The sequence below is a fragment of the Fukomys damarensis genome, unplaced genomic scaffold (assembly GCF_012274545.1).
Source record: "Fukomys damarensis isolate Sample0158 unplaced genomic scaffold, DMR_v1.0_HiC HiC_scaffold_38, whole genome shotgun sequence".
Classification (NCBI taxonomy): Eukaryota; Metazoa; Chordata; class Mammalia; order Rodentia; family Bathyergidae; genus Fukomys; species Fukomys damarensis.
This window is the reverse complement of record NW_022900950.1, coordinates 10921115-10934247: the sequence shown is the minus strand read 5'-3', so window position 1 is coordinate 10934247 and position 13133 is coordinate 10921115. Positions and strand designations below refer to the sequence as shown.

General features: G+C 37.8%; 1 pseudogene; it reads left to right on the top strand.

The window, feature by feature from the left end:
* Nucleotides 1–11201: 11201 nt before the first annotated feature.
* Nucleotides 11202–12417, top strand: LOC104872522 (annotated as a pseudogene).
* The last annotated feature ends 716 nt before the right edge of the window (nucleotides 12418–13133 follow it).

Here is a 13133-nt window from a genome sequence, read left to right as displayed (position 1 = left end):
TGTGTCCTAGGTCTGGCTCTGGCTTCTTCCACTGTAGGATTTCTTTTCTTTATTTATTCTGCATTTTGTAAATCTTTAGTTAATTTGGATTCCTTTTTTTTTTTTTTTTGTACTGGGGATCAAACTTGGGACCTTGTGCTTGCAAGACAGATGGCAGAACCACTGAGCTAGATCCCCAGCTGAATTCTTTCTAACCTTTCTGGAAATCATCTCTCAGTAAAATAATTCTATTGTTGTTGCTGCTGTTATTTTGTCCTGGGAACATCTCTCTTTCTCTGTGTGTATGTTTCTCCCTGTGTGTGTGTGTGTGTGTGTGTGTGTGTGTGTGTTCTCCTACCAAATTATCCATCCTTGGTGTCTTGTGATTATTTTATTATTTATTTATTTATTTTCACTGAAAATATTTTATTGGCCTTTTGGACAGAATCAGGAATTTATTTGCCAGTACAGGTGATCCCATCATACTTCTGCTGGAACTAGCGCATGGCCTCCTCTTTGCTGATTCTGTGTTTGGCCCCAATGAAGCCTGTCCTGCATTTCTTGTCTGTGATGCTGAAACCTGGCCTACCCAGCAGCACATAGAAGTCCAGGCCATAGATACCAATGCTTGGGTTGTACTTGATGCCCAGATCGATATGTTCCCGGATCCCAAAACCAACTTTTCCAGTATCAGAGAAGTTAGTTTTCCTCAATGAAGCAAGGCAAGTGATGTTGTCATTTTGTCCTGTGAATGTCAGGTTAGTGGTTTGTGTAGGGAATGGGAGACCTGTAGTGAAGGGTCCCAGAACTGTCGATAAATTGCCAGTGTTTGAGACAGACAGGTTGAAATCTAGGGGGATGGGAAATGGAGTGAGTGAGGGAGGGAGGGTAAACAGACATAAACATCCAACAGGCTGAGATATTGGCAGGGAGATAGTAGAGGGTGGTATTAAATAGGTATTGTAGCCTTGGAGACTGGGTTATCTGGTTAATCACTTGGAGATCTATCCCTTTATAGGAAGGTGGAGTGATGGGCCTCAAAAGTGTCACTAGTGCCTGTTTATTGACTGTCTCTTTTGGTTATTCTTTTCTGCTGGGTGTTTAAGACCAAATTAAAATGAGACCTGCATTAATCAATATGAACCTCTTGCTATCTGTTAAGGTCAGTTAAGTCTCTTTAGGCATCATCTTGGAACCACGCATAGAGCCTCTCAGCTCTTTTGTCAGTCTCAGCTGTTAGGATGGGTCATGGCCTTGCTTGGCCATGGTGCTTTTAATGCAAGCATGGAAGAGTTTTTCAGTGACTCTCCTTTAGCATACATTACATTTGTCTTCTGGTGTCCAGCAATCTCCCTGTTCAGGAGGTTGGGTGAATTGCCAAAGATGTAAGATGTTATAGAAAAGGTTCTTTCATACCTTGGATCTTTGATGACCTTGGAGGGCCAGAGCCAAAATATTGGTGATCTTAACCTAGTTACTTTTTAGTGTTGGTCTATGCACTTTGGCGATTGAATACCCAGAAGAGAAGATCAGTGACGTCAGTAGTGCAATAGGAGCTTAACTATCATAACTTTATCTAGATAGCAAGTACCCTGGAATTTAAAATATAGTTAGAAGGCTATAATTTTATCAATTGTTGTTGTTTAAGTAGTTGGTTTTCTGTAGAATATTAACAGAAAAACTTGTAATCAGGAGCACACATAATGATAATATTTCAGCATGACAATCACAATGACATCTTGGTAACAAACTTAGATGTGTATCATAGTATAAAATAACCATTGTTAAATGTATTTATCTTTTTAAAAATATATAAAAACAAAAACCCAGGAAACATACTTAAGTTATTACCTTTTGATAGGGTGCCATCTAAGGAAGGTGTAAGGGCCTACAAATGTACATGTAACCATAAGTAGGTGGAGCAGAAGAGAAGGGAAAATACCTGGATCAAAAGGTTATTGTCATAAACAATATGTTGGAAGACCTGCATGGTCAAACAACATGAATACATTTTGTACACCAGATAAGTAGCAATAATAATTATTATAATTATCTGAAATCTTATGTCCTGTAATGTACCTTGGTATCAAAAGGATCCTCTTTTTTTTTAATAACTCCTTGGGGTTTTTTTTGTACAGAAAATATTATATTTTGAAGGTAACCATTATAAACATATTACAATAACATATTTAGAACTCAACCCTTTGATGATAACCATTGTAAACATTTTATAACAACATATTTATAAGGTGCATCTTCCCATAAGGCATGAAAATTATTTGGGCTCCCATTAATGAATAAAGATCAGAATACATTTTTCTGAGCAGCTGCTTCTTTATTTATCAACAGGAGTGTACCTAAACTTAAAAGTTTATATTTAATTATCTTAACAATTTTTTTATTTAACCTATAAAACCAGGTTATGGAAATCAACAATTTACTTGTATTTGATGTCATTTTGATCAAAAACATAATTGGACAAACAGTTTTATGCATTTAGACACCGACAAATATAAGACAGTTTAAACTAAAGTGCACTCAGATGGTTTTGGCTAACTGAATTATAATATCTCTTTTAGTTACTAGTCAAAACTTTTGCAGGTCAAAATTAACAGAGATCTCTTATAGAATTAGGATGAGGAGTAAAAGGGCTTTATAAACAGTAGTACAATCTTGTATTATAATTATTGTCAGAAGTCTGTAAGCAGAAAGTACAGAAGTCAGGTTAATTTATAATTACAATTTAAGAATTTATAATGTAAAAGAAATGTTTTAAACACATCAATTAAACATGTAGAAACCAAACACCATCAGACGTTACTTTAAATTGAAGAGGAAATGTACATTTTTGTCAATTAGCTAGAGGACGGAATGATAACAAAGTTTTTTGGTTTGTTTGTTTGTTTGTTTTTTCTCGAGGTGGATGTAGGGTTGGAGGGTGAGGAGAAGACTGTGTTGGAAAGGATCATAAAAATATCATGCCAGGTTAGACTGTAAGACTGGGTAATATACCGGAACTCAAGAACAAATGAGGCTGAATTGGCTGTGAGAGAACCCAGTCTTTTCTCGATCTGCAAAAGGTCAAAGAAAAGGGAACATGAACCCTAACCATGACTTCAGCTCCCACCACTTCACGAAGGGGCATTTGTATCACAGGGGTTATTGGTGGTAGCATAGGATAGCAGGAATGAGTGTGGGGAGAGAGACGCAAGACAGTGGAGATGAGGGAGATCACAAGATGGCGGCAGGGGAGGGTTAGAGTCACAAGATGGAGGTTTACAAGATGGTGGCAGAGAGTAGGGAGCACCTGGAGGAGGCAAAGAGGAAGGGCAACATGGCAGAGGCCTCTGAAAGCAGTAAGGAGGAGACTCATCTGCTGGATGAAACTCTTCAAAGGTGGAGGAGGAACTCAGGAGTTTAGTAGCAAGCAAAACCTGATGAGGCTGAGAAGAATAGGGGGAAGGTTTAGATCTTACTAGGAAAAGCCCTGAATGTATGGTATTTCACTCCATTTGCCCATGAACTCACAGAAGTTGTCAAGATCCCAAATAATTGAGAGATCAAAAGAGCCATTAGGTGGCCATTTACTCTGGTTATCTAATAAATATTGAGGCAGAATTTGAGTAGAAAGCCTAATAAAGCGTTTAGGTTTTAGTTCAGATCTGAGTCTGAGAGCTGAGAGATTTTTCAGTGGACAGCCCAAGGGAGTGTCTTTCGGAATGGATGTGCTGATCCATTGTGCAGAGAAAGGAGCCTTCTGTCGCTGCTGCTCACTGAAGCGTCCTGGAGTGAGGGACAGAGAGTCACGAGAGAGTAGACGCACCGCTCTGGAAGGTCGTCACCACTCAGGAATGGAACGCCAGGCCACAGTTGGCCGGGTAGACTTGGACCTGAGCTCAGGGATTTTTAGTTGGAGGGCACAGTTGGCCAGGAACACGCCAAGTCTCCTAGAAGGGAGAGGCCAGTGCCTCAGGGGTCTCTGCCATGGGGGTCAAAATCCAGACGTACAAAACCCTCGAATAAAGGCTAGTTACTCACCTATGGATGAGGCCGGTGGTGGGTGCAGAGAGGCGTCTGGGGGAATGGACACGAGCTGTCTGGCGAAAGGATCGGGGGCCAAGGCTCGGGGTTCCTGGACCCTCGGTGTTAAAGCTGGGAGCTGGGTAGCACCTGATCCATCTGAGTCATGGTACTAATAAAAGAAAACCAGAGAGGGAGAGGGAGAGGGAGGGGGGGGGGTGGTACTAATAAAAGAAAACCAGAGAGGGAGAGGGAGAGGGAGAGGGAGAGGGAGAGAGGGAGGGAGAGAGAGAGAGCATGATTATTTTATTTTACAACTTATGGCACATGTTTAATGCTCAATCTGATTGTCAATTTCTTTCTAAATCTTTTTTATGATTTTTATCTTTTTAAAGAAAATCATCTATTATACATAAGTTTTAAATCTATAGGTCTTAGTTTATCTGAAGATTTTTTTGATTTATTTAAATCCCTATTTTTGTCTCTATTACTACCATATTAAAAAAAAACTGTCATTTAATTCTTTTTCTTCATCAGATTTGACATTGGTTATCTATTTACTTTTTGTAAGCTACAAGTTTTGATTGTGTAGATGCCTACTCTTTCTTTGTGTTTAATTATTTTATATTCTAGTTTTCATAACTTTCAACTTTTTAGCTTTGTATTTTTCTTCTGAAAATTTTCACAGGTATTCAAATATTATTTTTATATGTACTGTTGGCTATAAATTACTCTGTACCTATCCACCATATTGCATAAGAAAATATTTGTTTTAACATAAGGCTATTTCTTTATTATTCCACATTGATTAAATAAAACAAAAGCAGATAAATTTGGAAAGTCAAAGGTTAGAGAAGCCAAAGAGAAAAGGGTATTGAGGGATAATATATGTTGGGAATACTTTCAGCTCAAGTAAGATGATAACCAAACAAAGTTCACATAACCATATGAATATTTTTTCTTTAAGAAAATCTGTGAAATTAAGCCTTACTAGAGCTTTCTGGATACTCATTCACATTATCAAAGACTCCTTTTTTTTCTCTGCCATCGTTTGTGCATTAGTTGTTGCTTTGTTTGGTTTTTTTGTTCCATGAGATTGGCCAAAATCCTAAGCATTACTTTTGCATTGGATCATCCTAAGTATAAAGCAGTTATGGGGGTTTGAGTAGAAAATTTTTTGTTGTTTTGTGTAGTCTCATCTTATGAATGAAAAAGAATATTTTCAGATTTAATTTTCTCCAACCTTAGCCCCAAAATAGACATCTTTTAACATCTTACTGACCAACTAAAGTCATATAACCACTCTTCAGTTATCGATAAAAAAGAATGCCGTTTCCATGTTCGCCATCCAGATTTGAATTCTTTCTTTGAGGCTGATCAAATAATGATAATGATGATGATGATGATGATAATAATAATAATAATGATAATAATGATAATGATAATAGATGTCAGCTGAACGTCAATAATGAGGACAAAAATTGTAACCTCTAGCATTTCTTATAGGAGGCATTTTATACAGATTAGCTCATCTAATATTCAGTTCAGCTCTCCAGAGTCTACTATTATTGCCCCAAGTTTGAAGATGAGGATAATATCAGACAGAATTTGTAAGCCAAATAAGAAAGCGGGAAACAGCTGCTGTGCAGAGGCCAAACATTGCCTCTATGATATGCTGCATAATAGGTAGACTAGGAAACAGGTATATAAGTACAGCATTTGTAGTTAGCAAATACATTTATTTAAAGACTTTCAAAAGAGGAATGACAAATAATGACATAATTGTACTGGAAGAATAACAGTGGGAAGGGAAGCTAAGAGAGCTTGCAGTTGAACAATATTTTCAGAGTAAAAGTATATATTTAGAGCTATCATAAGAGAATATTTTTCAGATAAAGCTGGGTTTCAGGAAGAAGATCTAAATTCAAAATATTTTCTTTTTCCCTGCAAAAAGCAGGAAACAAATGTAACCCAAATAAGGAAAGGGCAGTTGCTTTTTGTGTCAGGTAAAATAAACACATGCATACATTACTTCATCATAACTAAGCTGGGCATGGTGGTGCACACCTGTAATCCCAGGACTTGGAAGGCTGAGGCAGGAGGGTCGCTGTGACCAGCCTGGGCTATATAGTGAATTCCAGGTTAGTCTCAACTACATAGTGAGAGCCTATCTCAAAAAACTCAAACCAAAACAGAACAAAAAACTTTGAACATTTCATTCACATCTCCACATGGATTTCCGCTAAGAAAGAAGATTAACTGTCATCACAATAGGTCTTTTATTCTCTATCCAAGTATATTGAAAAAAAATATATATCTCTCTTGAAATCCATCACCTCCATTTTAGTTTCTTTGAGGCATTTAGCAGTATCTCAGACATTGGCATGACACATCTTCAATTTACAATGTGATTCAGTGAGACCTCTACTATCATTGGACTTTGAAACAGACTCTATTGAATTTCTTTAATTCTGACTGTCAAGGTAACTGTAAAGTCGATAATGAACATTGTTACCTTGATCCTCTCTCTCTCTCTCTCTCTCTCTCTCTTTACAAACACACACACACACACACAACTTTCCTAAGTGATATAATTATTTGACCGAATAGTCCTCTGAAATTTCTGTAGTTTCTTTTGAGCATGCCTTAAAAATTAAGTGGATTGTTGAGACTCCCCGGAAACACTCATACTTCTTCATTAAGCACTACATCTTGTGTTCTAATGCCCTCTACAAAGTCACAGTAGTCTGTGGGTCTCATTCACATCAGAGAATTTTTAAAGAAATACACTTGTGAAGCAAGACGGTGGGACTTTGAGTGTGTTTGAATTGGCATCAAGAGCGGACCCCTAAGGACCAAGAGGCTTGATGTGCCTCAATTACAAAAAGGGCTTCCAGTAACGGGGACCTCACAACCTCCAAGACCATCTGAGGGGACAGGACTGGTCAAACCACAGTCACATACTACTATGGTTGCTGTGGAGTGAACTTCTACATTTGAGCACCACCTCAAAGTCTTCAAAAACAGGCACACAGAGCTTTAATACAGAGCTAGCATTTTTTTTTTTTAAACTGACCCATGGAGGTTATCAGTGGAGACAGAGAGTAGCCAGAGCAACAGTCAATAGAAGTGTCTGGGTATGGGGAGTGGAGTGGAGAAAGTTGATATTTGTGCCCATTTTCTGCCTGTTTCAGTACATCATTTTAGAAGGGGAAAGAGTTACTGCAGGACCAATCCAGTAATCAAGCCCCTCTTCTCAAGGATGCTGTATTGGGAAGAAGAGCAAAGAATACAACAGCCTGCACAAATCTGGGCAGTGGTTTCCAGAGGTGGAGAAGCTGGGATGAGAAAGGTGAATGTCAGGATAAACTGCTTTGACCCTTAATAACTAAAATAACAACCACACCATGAAGCATGTCATAAACTGTGTGCTCTACTCAAATACAGATACTAATATTTAATTATATGCTGCTTATTGTTCTTCTAGATATTTAATTTGATGCAGATTAATTCAGTGGTTTAACTGGTTTCCTGAAACTGAGGCATCAAAACAAATATTGTCTTTTAAGCTGTCTTTCCATGAACTAAGCACACCCTTAGAATGTAGTCATAGAGACACAGATGATAGCGTTTTCCTTAAACTATGACTCTAATGGCAAGGGCTGTTTTTGTAAAAGTACACATAAATACACATGAAGGATACCCAACAACAGATTAGCTTGCATCTAAAAGAGAGAAATAAAGGTAGTGAGGAAGAAACATTAATGTAAAGAGCTAAGGAAGGCAAAATGGGAAGACGAACAGACGAACTGGTAGCTCTGTAGGACACAAGTGAAGGAATCTGAATTTCTAGAGACTCTGTGTACTTTTATATTTATTTTGGTTTTCCTCTGCAGAATTCTAATTAAGAAAATGGTCAAGTTTGATATACACAGAGCACTGATTTTCTACAATTACAAAAGTTGGTTTATGTCATTTATTCTGTAGTGATTATGAATCCCTAACTTCCTTTTAAATCTGATTAAATTTCACTGACCATACTACAAAATGGCAGACTGTTTGAAAAGCATTTTGTGCTTCATCATAATAGCAAATTTTATTTGCGATAATTATAATTAAGTAATTGTAGTGTATGGTTTTAGTTGTTCAAAAGTCGGAAGTAGTGTTAAAATATTCAGCTGATATGCATATGGTAAAAACCTAAAGAAGTTAAAAGCTTTTTCCTTTTTTTGAAAGAAAAATTGAAAAAGAATGGAGTGATCCATTATTCGTTAAACATGCGTTATACAAAGCAGCTGTTTTTTACAGAACATTTCATTTCTACCAGTGCTATCTTTTTAATTCAGCTCATTTGTGGATTTCAACAATGCCTGAAAACTTGCTTTATTTCACCAGTATTTCAGATTCCTCATTAAAGTTAACAATATTCATGGTGTGTCTCTGAAAATAAAACTTTGCAAAATTTGAGCTTTATGGTCATTAAGGTATTTTTTTCTCTCACTGGGAAAAATAATCAATTGTTTAACTTAACAGAAGCTATAATGGCAAAGTTGATCTGTCTTGCTGTTGAAATTATTAAACAAGAAAAAGAAGAATTAATAGCTCGAAATTCAACTGAGATTTGGTGTTTCTCTTCATAGAAGCATTTATTACCTTATTGATAAATAATGTGCTCTGCATGTAAATGTTATATTATCCATTTCCACGCCTCGCTTGATTCAAGTGCTCAACTCCCTAATTAGGCATCTGTTAAACAATGAAACTTTGTTTTCCTGCTCATAATATTGGCTTCTTTACTAATGTAGCTTGAATAATAATAACTTCTTTCTCATGAGAGATTATGTTGAGTGCTAACATGTCAAGAAGGAAAATTCAACATTTACATTACATTAATTGCTAGAGTGTGAATATGGCATTATTTTATAGAAAGTCACATATTTTAATATATAATAATGGAAACCAAAACTCAGTAATTTTCAGCACAGAAAATATTGTATTAACAACATCATAGACATTGCTTTCTTAACTGTTCATTTTATGTGGTCTCATTTTCAGGTAGATCATTTATCATTCTTCTTTGCTTTATTCAAAAACATAGGCATTGATATATATCAATGTATATATTTTGAATATATTGATATATTCTGAGAAGTATGAGTAAATTTTCTCCTTTATAAAATTTGCAGTATTAGAAAATACCTATTGAGCTTGGTCTTTAGCTTTATTAAAATGCTAAAGTGCTAAAATGTTCAAAGGAAACAATCAAGTGAAGGGAGTTATGAACCACTTTGAGCTCTTGTGAGTCAAAGTGATCAATAAACACAGAGACCCACACGAAAAGCAATGAAAGCTTTTATTCATCTGCTATAATAGTGGGGTGAGGGATAAAACAGTGACCAGTTCTCTGATGATTCATCTCCACAAGGTGCAGCAGCAGGTGAAGGTGTGGGCATAAGGAATCATCTAGTCTCAAACAAAAGCCTGTGGCCTACTATGGACTGAAGAGGGTTGGAGAAGTGAAAGGGGAAGACAAAGACTAGAAATGACTGAATCAGAGTCTAGGAAAGTGTCATAGTCAAGATCCTGCACTAAGAAGGTCTTGACAGAGGTGCCTAGGTAGCCCCTCACCTGATCTCCAATTTGGAAGCCTTCCTATGGAGATACCTGGGCTAGGGCTACCCATGAGCATGCCCACTTGGCTTGGAGGACCTTACATTTTGGACAACAACTCTCTCCAGAAAATGGCAGTGCACTAGCCATATGTCAGTGTTGCCAGAGTCTCCTGCAGAAAGTCTCTAGTCTCCACATGCCCAGCACACAATGCAAGGTTGAAGAAAAACTTAAAACAGAGTTAAAGAGGAAGTGTGAACCAGGACGGCCAACGCTCCTCTGGCAAAAGGCACTGGCCCATCTCTTCCACCAAATTTTATAATTCATCAGTCAGGGTAAAGGTGTAATACTTATACATATGTGTAGTATGTGAAATTAGCGTGGAAACTAAGGCAGGCAAGGCTTTCAAGAGAAGTCAAAGCATTTTGAAATTAGAAGCGAGATAGACAAAATATATGGTTGTTATTGGAGCATTGTCCTTCAAACTATGAAGGCGCAGATTGTGGGAATGGAGTTTGGATGAGATTCCTCCAACCTCAGCTACCGATGTTATCTCGTATCAGCCCCACAGCTTCACAGGCCACTACTCTGGCCTCGGTGGTGGCTGTTAGCAGGGAGGTCATGGTAACCTGCACGTTACCGCATTGCTCCTGAGATCCTTCTGGGAGTCACGGAGCTTCAGTCAGCCTCGCTTCCTACTGTATGCCAATCGAGGGATTTAACTCTTTTCAGCCTGCACTGCTTAGAGCACGTTTGGGGCATAATCAGTACTGTGGGCTCTGGCACGGCGTGGTATTGGGACAGCAGTTCTCCCCAAGGGCCTGTCTGGCAAAGCCTGTGTAACTGCATCTGATCAGGCCTGAAATATCACACACGGGATTGGGGTTTGGACTCAGAAGCGCACTCCTCAAACTAATAGTGTCATATTCAACAAATGCTTTCCATAGCTGTGAAGACCTACAGCATTCATGATTGGCATAGCAGAAGCTGATATTTCTATTTTTCATCACCCAAATTAAAGTTCAATCCAAACTTTCTATTTTATAAATACAGAAGGTCCATTTTCTAATTTGGTGAATTTGGTACGAGCAGATTAAACTGGCACATGACTATTACTTTAATGCTCGCAGAACGTCTGACTTCAGATGCCATAGCATGTGACATTTACAACGTGGATAAAATACTACCTCAACCTGTGACTGGCTGTCTTCTTGGGTTGGAATTTATTGCAGCTATGGGTATAGCTTCATTGAAAGAAAAAAAAAGAATGTTTTTTTTTGAAGATGAAGCATAGTGAGGATGAAAATATTGACTACAATAATGTATATATAGTAGCAATAGTGAGGAAAGCAGGATTACTGTTGAGCTGGTTTTTGAAATTATTATTTATTAAACTGTACAGAAAATGCAATTGACTGAAGTAATTTTTCCATTATAGAAAAGTTTCTGACAACGTTGAAAAGTTATGAAGAGGGAAAAAGCAGTGTTGTTCATCTTCAAAGAATTTTTGAAAAAGTAATGGAGAAACAGAGAATCTGTAATAGCTTCCTTACCAAGAAGCCAAAGTATTTTAGCTCTCTCCCTTCTGGACGATGGCAAGTGAAAAAGTTGAGGAGGCCAATACTAAAGAGGAGAAATCTGGAGCCAAAAAGGCTGATGCCACTGGCACTGTTAAAAATAAATGGGCACATGTGTGTCCTATTTATTTCACGTAAGAGTACACCTCATTGTGCATCCTTTTAGCTATCAATGACCAAAAGGTGTAGTAAAAATACTGTGAAACAGGAAGAAAAGGTGAAAAGAAGGGAATGGAATTAACATGAGAAAAAGAAAAAATGGAAACAAAGTCTTTGTAGATGGGGGGGCAGAGGGGTTGAAGGGAGGACAGGGGAATGGGGAAAAAACAAAAACCAAGATGGATTATGTAAAGGTGCAAATATCCAATGATGAATGTCATCACATTGTATACCTTAAATGTACCAATAAAGTTAATTAATATAAAAAGGATAATGTGAAGGCTAAAAAGTTCAAGAAGGGGCAGCCCCACTGTCCCCGAAGCACTGTCTTGGTTAGAGAAATTGGTAGATACTCCCAATCTGCTATATATTCCAGAAAGCCTTTGTACAAGAGGAAGATTCAGCTGCTAAATCCAGGGTTGAGAAGAAAAAGGAGAAGGTTCTTGCTACTTTCACAAAACCAGTAGGTGGTGAGAAGAATGGTGGTACCTGGGTGGTTAAGCTTCACAAAATGCCTCTGAAGTTGTGCCGGGAAAGCTGTTGAGCTGCAGCAAAACAAAAACAAAAATAAAAACAAAACAAAAAAACCCAACAAAACCTTCAGTCAGGATGCGAGGAGCGTGTAAGCGAGCATCACTCCCGGCGCCATCTTGATTGATCCTCCTCACTGGGCCCCACCAAGGCAAGAGAGTGGTTTTCCAGAAGCAGCTGCCCAGTGGCTTGCTACTTGTGACTGAGCCTCTTAACTTTAATCAAGTTCCTCTGCCTAGAACACACCAGAAGCTTGTCATTGTCAGCTCCACAAAAATTGGTATCAGCAAAATGAAAATCCCTGAACACCTCACTGATGCTTACTTTGAGAAGCAGCAGCTGCGGAAGCCCAGACACCGGGAGGGTGAGATCTTCACACTGAGGAAGACGCCAGATGTCAGAGCAGCACAAGGTTGGTCAGAAAGCGTTGGACTCGCAGATGGCACCAAAAATCAGAGCTGTTCCTCAAACTCAGCACCAGGGCTACATGTGATCCCTTTTAGCTCTGACAAATGAAATGTATTCTCACAAATTGGTCTAAATTTCTTCCTAAGAACCTAATTAAATAACTGATGCGCTGAAAAAAAATAAATCAAAGCATTTTATCAAGTACAGTTTCCATTCCTTTTTAGATTAGTTTTTTGTCTTTTATGCAAAAATATGCTATGTAGAGCAATGAGAACAAAATATGAACAGAAGAATTAATATTTGTATATATTATAAAACCCCTACAAACATGTTAGCTCTAATCCTTGAAAAATACTGTTCGTTAAGTTTTTTCTTTGTTTGTTTTTTGTTTTTTGAGACAGGGTCTCACTATGTAGTTGAGACTGACCTGGAATTCACTATGTAGCCCAGGCTGTTCTCGAACTCACAGTGATCCTGCTACAGGCGTTCACCACCATGCCCAGCTCTGTTCATTAAGGTTTGATTAAGTAATATTTTTTTCTCAATTTCAAAATCTATCCAAATTAGAATTTTCTTTGTATTATCAAAAAATATGGACTAAAATCAAAGTGGATTAAAGGTCTAAATAGTAAAACAGGAACACTAAACTTGCTGGAAGATCAGTTAGGTAGAACTCTTGAAGACACTGGCATAGGAAAATACTTTATGAACAAATCCTCAGCAGCATGGGAACTAGCAAAAAAAAAAAATCAATAATTGGGATCTCACCTTTTTAAAAAGCTTCTGCACTCTAGAGAAATCACCACCAGAGCTAAGAGAAAACTGGAAAAATTTTTAAATAGTTGTTCC